Source organism: Talpa occidentalis, unplaced genomic scaffold (assembly GCF_014898055.3).
Source record: "Talpa occidentalis isolate TD23 unplaced genomic scaffold, MPIMG_talOcc4v2.1 talOcc4.15, whole genome shotgun sequence".
Taxonomy (NCBI): Eukaryota; Metazoa; Chordata; class Mammalia; order Eulipotyphla; family Talpidae; genus Talpa; species Talpa occidentalis.
In genome coordinates this window covers 59,377,392-59,386,306 of record NW_023601543.1, presented here as the reverse complement: position 1 = coordinate 59,386,306, position 8,915 = coordinate 59,377,392, and the positions used below count along the sequence as shown (strand labels likewise).

The window sequence follows — 8,915 nt, the reverse complement described above, 5'->3', positions numbered from 1 at the left end:
TACTGCTGATATTAACTAACCATTTTCTCTCTTGAAAATTTTGAGCAAACACTTTCAACTGTTATTATCTGATTTGGTGTGGATATATGTGTCAGCCAAGATTAAATTGAATGCAACATAAAAGACAAATAATAATGTCTTAAAATACAATAAACATTTCTTTTCATGTAAATGAAGTGGAATGATAAATAGTTTAGAGTTCTCAGAGCCTCTTACAGATGTGCATTTTCCCTTGGGTCTAGTTCTGGGACTTTCCTCATGACATGGCTCCCAAAAGCCAGTCTCCACCCTACTCTCAAGCAAAGGAACCAAAACTTGTTGCTGCACCCAGACTGGAGGAGATGTCAAACTCCCCGGGTGAACAGAAGGGAAAACAAGAAGAGCAAGAAGCAATTGAACATATTGATGAAGTACAAAATGAAACAGACTTAATGAACAAGCTAGTGAGGAGATTTTGAAAGTAGAACAGAAATATAACAAACTCTGCCAGCCATTTTTTTCAGAAGAGGTCAGAATTGATTACAAAAATCCCAAATTTTGAGGTAACAACCTTTGCCAATCATCGAACCAAGTGTCCACACTGCTTGGGGAGGAGAATGAAGAGGGGGCTGCTTGATTTGACAAGAGTTGAAGTGACAGAATTTGAAGATATTAAGTCAGGTTACACAATAGGTTTTCATTTTTCATGCAAACCCTCACGTCAAAAAAAAGTTCTCTCCAAATAATTCCATCTGCATGAGAGTGGTGAATCCATCTTGAAAGTCTACTGAAATCAAATGGCAATCTGGAAAGGATCTGATGAATCATTCCCATCAAAGAGAATGCAGCCAGCGGGAAGAGACGGCAGGGGAGAGAGCTCCTTTTCCAGGGTTACTAGCCATTCTCGAGCAGGTGCAGACAAGTGAGGAGACGGCAGTGGAGCTGAGGTGTCACCAAACCCATTAAGCGCTACTTGCTTCCTGACATGAGTGGTGAAGAACGGGGAGGAGAAGATGAAGATGGTGATGAAGGGTTGGAAGACAGTGATGAAGAAGGGGGTGGGGGTGAAGAAGATGAAGATGGTGATGCGGGGAGGAAGAGTAGAGAGTAAAGGACACTAATGGACACTGATGGCTTCCAACCTTTTTCAATTTTCTCCAGTCCCTGGGAGCCAGTTGGTCTTGTTCCCCCTTGCGCTCAGTCACCCTGTTTTTGAGGTCTCTCTTCTCTCCTTTACACTATGGTTTTCAACTTATTTTGGGGGATACCTTGAGCAGGATGTAGTGGGACAACAGTCTCTACTTTTTTCTGTTCCAAATTCACTTTCATCCCCTCTTGTCTCAAAACTTTATGGGGAAGTTCCGTGGGGGAAAGAAAAGGCCCGTGCCCCCAAGCTCTGCTGGGAGCTGGCGGGTGCTGGGTGTAGTGGAGCCCAGAATTCCAGCCTGCTTCCTCCCTTCTCTGTTATTGGGTTCCAAGATGACACTGTCTCTATGTGAATATGGACAGTTAGCATTTCCCGACATGTATGTGTCTACTTTCTCATGTTTGAAAAAAGAATAAAACACTTAAAAATGGGATTTTATAGAAGGTCAGTAAAGGGGTGGGTTTGAGATGTTTGGGTGGGTTGGGGAGGCATTTTGACAACATGGCTTCTCCTTTGGCACAATTCATTGTGATGTTTAACAGACATCCTTGCAGCTTAAGATGACACTTTCAACATAAAATTCTCCCCTAATGATGACTTAAGCCTTGCCATTTGATGAGAGAATCAGCAGAACCTGTAGGATCTTATTTGGAATCAATATTCTCTATTTAATTTTGTTTCTGTTTATTTTTAAATTTTCTTTTGTTTCACTGGAAAGGAATGGTAATGCTCAGTTTTAAACCTTAATAAAAGTATACAAGTTGTTTGCTAGAATAAAACTAAATGTGTACTCACACACACACACACACACACACACACACACACACACACACACACAGAACAGTCAAGAGCTAATATGGCAGATCCACAGATATCAGAGATGACTTTACTTTCTCTGCTTCTCCATCCTAGCACTGGCTTCTGTTTTCAAGACTGTCCCATTGTCTCAACATGGCCCTAACAATCTAGGCATTAGGAAGAAAGAAGGGGGAAAAAGGGAAAAAGACAATTTCCCAATTCAATCAGCGTTCTTTAAGAAGCCTTCCTTAGTGTATCCCTCTGTTTAAGAGATAATTTTCACCCAGGCACATTGTTGCTTCCATTAATACAACGTTCTGATAATTAAGGAGAGAATAAATATTATCTCTGTCATAATATGTTAACTAGTTAACAATACTGTTTCATAATTGACAATATAGTTTTCTGAGTATTGACTTTTAGATCTATTTTATTAAAGCAAAGCAAAGAAACAAGAAAACATTCTCTGAATCTTGTTATTGGCAGCAGAATAAGATATTCTATATGTATAAAAAGGACATTTTCTTCATACTTTGTTAAATATTCCCCCAACTCCAGAGAGCTACCTGTTTATTTAGATTACCTATAGGGATAAAGAGAGGAAATCATTGAACTGCTGTCTACTAAACCTGTATTTTATCAGCTATTTTTTTAAAGATATATTTTATTTACTTAGGTATACAAAAGCTGGGGTGTAGGCCAGAGGTGGAGAGGTGAGAGGATTCACCAGAGACAAAGTGGGGAGCAGAACAGGCAGATTGACTGAAATACACTGCTGAGGGGAGCAGCAGACGAGTCAGGAGAGGTCTGCTGTGCCATGTGGGTCAGCTCCCTGGCTGGGAATCAAACTTGTGCTGCAGTGGCTGCAGTGGCTGCAGAGAGCTTCATAGTGCTTCAACTTAACCCCTTGCACGAGCAGGGAGGCCCTCAGCTATTTTTAAAGTGAAGAAATGGGTTTTCTCCAATTCATCCCACACTCAAACTTGGCCTTTCTAATTGCCAGTTGTCTTCTACAGTAAGCAGAATGGCCAGGTTTAGAAGTACAGTATATTGATGAATAAGCACAATGGAGTTGGCAAAATTCCAGAAATCAGTTCCCCTACAGTGAAATCTGGTTTGCTATGAATGCATTCTGTTTTTACTTGGTAACATCTCCCATCAATGTTGGTGGCGCAAGTAGGCTTGACCCTCTGTTTTACTTTGGCTTCTCCTAATGTAGACTGTGAAACAAGGATCTGGGTGGAGGTGGTTATTTTGGGAGGAGATTCCAGAGCACAAGTGAGAGAGTAGTGGAAGTGAGACAGGAGGAAGAAAGTCAACAAAGGGGGTGCTAACGGGCAGTTGACTCAGTGCCACTGGGACCTTCAGAAAGGAACAGTGTGGAAAAACCCTGACAATTGTTCTATCAAGGGAGTGGGGAGCTGATATCATTAGGCACTGACTCTCATCTCAAACCCATTAGGGCCGCCCCAGTTAGTGCGACATATGTAACATGTCTGGGTTGCCCTATAGGGAGGCTGAGCAAGCCCACAAACAGAGAAGCAGAGAGCCTTGAAAACTTGAGGTTGAAAGTCATTAGTATGCTGAAAACTGTCTTCTGCAGCTACCAGTAATCTAGAGGAACAAGAATCAAGTTTGTTTGTCACATGACTCCAGCCTGACCAATGAGAGTGCCAGGCTATAGCAATTGGATCAGGGCTAGGCATGAGGGATCACACATCTGTTATCTAACACAGAACCACTCCACACAACCCTTATATCCTTCCCCAAAAGCCACCTTTACCCGAGATGTGACTTATCTTTTCTCAGGGTCAATGTGGGCTCCTGCTTACTGCGTCTTCCCTTCTACATTAGTTGTCTATCACTGAGTTACAAATTACCACAAACGTAACAGCTTAAAATAACACACACTTTTTATCTAAGCTTTTATGTGGGTCAGGAGCCTGCACATGGTCTAATTGGGTTCTCAGCCAGGCTGCGCTGGCCACAGCTCAGTTCTTCTCTGTAGGCTCAACTGGGTATGGATCTGTTTCCAAGCTCACTGGGTTGTTAGAATTCATTCCCTTTTGGTTGTAGAACTGAAGGCTTTAGTTCTTACTGGCTGTCAGCTGGAGTCTGCCGCTCAGTTCCTCGATTTCCTTGCTGTGAGGACCTCTCCTAAGTTCACCTTCCACGCTTAGGTTGAGCGTGAGGGATAGACCCACATTCATCAACCAGGTGAATTGAGTTTATGAAGGCCTGGCTTTCTTGCCTCAAGGTAAGAAAACTCTGCAAAGCTCTTCTACCTCTAGTACCCACCATAGAAGAATTCAAGTCTTCGTCGTATCTGAATTACAGGTAAGGATGGGGAGAGATTAGCCCCTTTGAACCTTCTGTTCTGCAGGCCTTCTTAACTCACAGAAAGGACAAATTGAGGCTACATTCTGAGGCATGGGAATTTCACCTATAACCACATGTAAAATGGTAGAAGCTTTGAGGGTTTGCCTATCCTGTTTTAATCACTTAATCTAAAAATTTCTAGAAAATCTGCATAAAGATAAATCTCCCAGAACAAATTATTTATAACCAGCAAACTCACACACAAAATTGAATTAAATTAAGGAATGAATTGTCTAAACAGGCTCATTGTGCATCACTCCTTCGTGAGCTCCTGTGCTCGCTCTCTCTGTTCTACTTTAAGGGCAAGGTAGGGGAGAATGTTAAATAAACAGATCAAAAATGAGAGACCTCCCTCTGGCATATTTCTGCTGGCAAAGGTGATTCTTGTCCAGTGGGTTCTGTGGATATCTCTTAAAGGCAGGGAGGGGTGGCAGGGGCCATCAGAGCATTGACACTGGCACCCAATCTGCATTAAGAACTTAGCCCCCCTCCCCACTACCACCATCACCACCACCATGAAGCCTGTAGTACAGAATTCTCTGGAAACACATCATGCTGGCCAGAAGCTCCCAGGTAAGATCAGAAAGGAAGAGAGACTGTAGATGGAAAGGCAGATAAGCTAAGAATGTGCTTTGGGTAAGAAATCCCAGCCCAAGGAACGGCCTGGTCTGCGGAGTCTGTGACTGGGGCAGTGTCAGTGGGAGGCGGTCAGAGTATTTGAGGCAGAAAAGAAAGCAGGGCAAGGATCTGGGCTTCTCCGAGGATTCGTCAGCCTTACTGCTGCTTCCTGAAGCCTTACTGCTTCATCCAACAGTTCTGGAACCAGCTCTCCACCTGGGTCTCACTGAGCTGAGGGACACAGCATTCTCCACCCTGCAGACTCCAGTCAAATACTTTTTGAAGTAGAACTCCTACTCCAGTTTCTTCAGTTTTTCACCCTACCGTCACTTTAACTACAAGGTTTTCATCAACATCTTTTATCAGGTTGACAAATTTCCCTTCTATTTCAAGTCCAATGAAAATTTTTATCAGGAATGGGTATTGGATTTTGCTAAATACTTTACATTGGGTGAAATGAGGGTTCTGACTATATTTCTGGATGTTTTAGTCTACCACATCTCTGGTGGCCTCATCTTAGAGGCTGAGAGTTGTTCAATTTCTTCAGACCTTCATTTTTGGTAATATATGCTGAAATAAATCTATCCAGTTAGGTTCAACCATATACCTGCCTTGAGCTTACAAAGTCTCACTCATATTCTCACATCAATTCTCCTAGATCAGACTCCCCTTGGTCTGACATCCCTTTCTGAACTTAAACTAGACTTATGTCCCAATTGTCAGTCTTTTTCTGAGACATGCCCTCTCCCCACATCACACCCCTTTTTGGCCCTCATTTTCTTTAGCTTCTTATTATTTTCCTTCATCATTCTCCTGCCTTATTTGATAGGCTCAGTTCCAGGAATAAGCCTAGGCAGAGGGCCCATCCGAGTACCCTCAGGCTTTATAGACTTCAACTGATGCTAGGCCCAAAGGCTGCTGTTCTACTCAAGGCATCTGCTTTGTAATTCAAAAGTAAAACCTGCTTTGATACATATGTACTTCATGGTTTTCTTACTGCCTCACTTCTAACTTCTGGCCAATATAAAAAAAAAAACATTCTTTTTTTCTCCATCCCCATTACCACACAACCCACCCCTGTTTTGAGTAGCAATTTTCCTACAACTAATGCTTTTGAATATAATTTTTGTGCCATGTTATTTAAGACTATAGGAAGCCAGTCTGAGCAGTGTTAATGCATTTTGATGTTTTCCAGCCAAATGTCTAGTGAGTTGATTTTCATGACATTTTAAAATCACCCACTCAACTTCAAATTTTAAAAACCTTACATCTGTACCTTTGTTTTTTGCTACCTCCAAAGCAAAACTCATCACTCATTACATTTTTCTTTGGGGGAAAATAATAATAATTTTCTAAGAACAAGGGAATGGAGCTCCCCCTTCCCATAAAGTCTCAAAGAAGAATGATGCTTATAAGAATAATAACCATCTTTATGTTGCCATAAGACATAAAATTATCCAGACATATGCAAGCACTATATTTCCATGTATATAAAACTGAAGTCATTTCTGCTTGAAGGGAAACTCATTGGTACTGCCTGAATTGCAACAGATATGCTCAACTTTTCCCACATGCTACTAAATTCTCAGGAACATATCAAACAAACTCTGATTTTAAAAGCTTCCTAATGTGATACATGTAAAACAAAGTGTACTTGCAGTGGGTTGTGGTCTTAGATCACTGAGATTAAGCACTGAGTCAAATAAAGCACATGTGGTAATATATAAACAAAAGAATGGGAACATTTGAAATCTTCATTCAAAAAGTACTCAAAGAAAGTGCCAAGACATTATTAGGGCTCTAGTTGTTCTATTAGCAAGCATGTGCAAAGAAAAATAAAAAGTAGGGTTTAAACATTATACGCTGACTGCAAAAAAAGGATATAGGCAGAATTGAACGGTTTCATGTCTTGTTTAGTTAGATTTTTAATTAAAGATTTCCATAATTATCACAGTATAGATGAAGATCTTCTTTGCTTATGGTGGATACCATCCCTGATATCTGGTCATCAATTCTGGCTCTGACTTTTTTAGCTGTGTGTTCTTTGTCAAATTACTGAACATCTTTGGTCTCAGTTTCTTCATCTATAGAAAGGGAATCATGGTAGCATAGCAAAGTGTCCAACACAAGCATTAATTTTGATGACTTTTAATGTGTGATCCCCACCCTGATTGGAAACTCATTGTGATAGGTTAAGGGTGAGCAGAAAGAGTCATTTTCACTGTGAGTGAATTTGGGAGGACCAGGTTCCAGGAGCAGGGGATACTGTGAGTTTTATGAGCTTCTTGACATCTTTGTGGACCTGGACACATTTCATTCTCTTTTGGCTAAATTTTGGTGATGACCATAGATGACTGCAAGTTGTCCCTGGCCCTCAAAACCTTAATTATGATTGAGCTAAAGCTGTGACCCTAATGAACACTTATAACAAGAATGCGGCGCCCTCTCCACATGGCTGGAGTACTTGTTATTTAATCAAATCCATTGTTGTCAAGAGTTTCCCAGACTTGGGTTGTGGGGGTTGATCTACTGTCTCCTTTTTAAAAAAAAAAAAGAAAGAAAGAAAAGAAAACTGAAGAAATGGAATTTCAGCCTATCAGTCCCTTCACAGACTCAACCTTCATGAATGTGCCCTTCCAGTGGGTAGAAAAGACTTTTGTTTACTTCAGTGGCCTCAAATCCAGATGTCTATAGCAGCCCAGAGATAGACTGGGCGAGCTGAAGGGTTTATAATGATATGAGAGCTTGGGTCCCTCAAGAGAGCAGCTCTGGCCAGTTGTTTTCACCTAAAAATATGATTGTGTTAGATACTACAATTTTTTTTTTTAGATTTATTTACTTATGCACATAAGAACTGGGGTATAGGCCAGAGGTGTGGAGGGTGAGAGGATTCACCAGAGACAGAGTGGGGAACAGAACAGGGAGACTGACTGAAATACACTGCTGAGGGGAGCAGCGGGCAAGTCAGGAGAGGTCTGCTGTGCTATGTGGGTAGCTCCCTGGCCAGGGATCAAACTTGTGCTGCAGAGGCTGTGGATAGCTTCATAGGTTTAGTCTTAACCCCTTGCACCACCAGGGAGGCCCAGATGCTCCAATTTTTTAAGAGAAGTTATAATATAGCTTTCCATGTTAAATCTTCTAGTTTTGAAATGGTAAATATTAAAGTTTTTTTTTTTTAAACATCATGTGAACCAAATAAAAGATATATACTTTCCGGACACGGCCCAGGGATTGTCAGACTGGGATCCTCCTCTATACGGCACAATCTCAAATTTTTGTGGAGTTTCCCTCTGACCTCAAACATGTTTTCTACCTTTTCCAGTTCTCCTGGGAGTCTGGTAGCGTCTTTCTCATTTCTTCTTCAAGAAGTAAATCCCCCTTGAGGGGAGCACACTGAGTACTCATCACTCACTGACTGCTTAGGTGGTACAAATTCATGTGTCAATTTTGGCCAGTGAGGTAAGGGGCAGCTGTGGCAGTGGCTGGGAATAGGGTAGTTTAGTGGAATGAGGACTCCGAATTCTTTGCTCTGATACTCATTAGTTGTAAGCTCAAGGAAACCAATCTTCTGGGATTCAATTTTCCTTATTTGTGAGAAAGGGCTAATGATTGCTACCTCATGGAATTGTGGTGAAAATCAAGTAAAATAAAAAATATCAAATACCTGGCTGACAGCAGAGTGTACTTAAAATTTTCATTTTTATTTTTTTAAAGATTTATTTATTTATGCATACAAGAGCTGGGGTACAGGCCAGAGGTGTGAGGGGTGAGGGTTTTGTTCACCAGAGACAGAGTGGGGAACAAAACCGGCAGACTGACTGAAGTATACCGCTGAGGGGAGCAGAGGGTGAGTCAGGAGAGGTCTGCTGTGCCATGTGGGTTGCTCCCTGGTCGGCCGGGGGATCGTACTAGTGCTGCGGAGGCTGTGGATAGCTTCATAGGTTGCGTCTTAACCCTTTGCGCCACCAGGGAGGCCCCCTTAAAATTTTTAATC

At 41.7% G+C, this 8,915-nt stretch overlaps 1 pseudogene; it reads left to right on the top strand.

Annotated features, from left to right (window-relative positions):
- Positions 1-263: 263 nt before the first annotated feature.
- LOC119245691 (protein SET-like) lies at positions 264-1,090 on the top strand (annotated as a pseudogene).
- Positions 1,091-8,915: the final 7,825 nt, after the last annotated feature.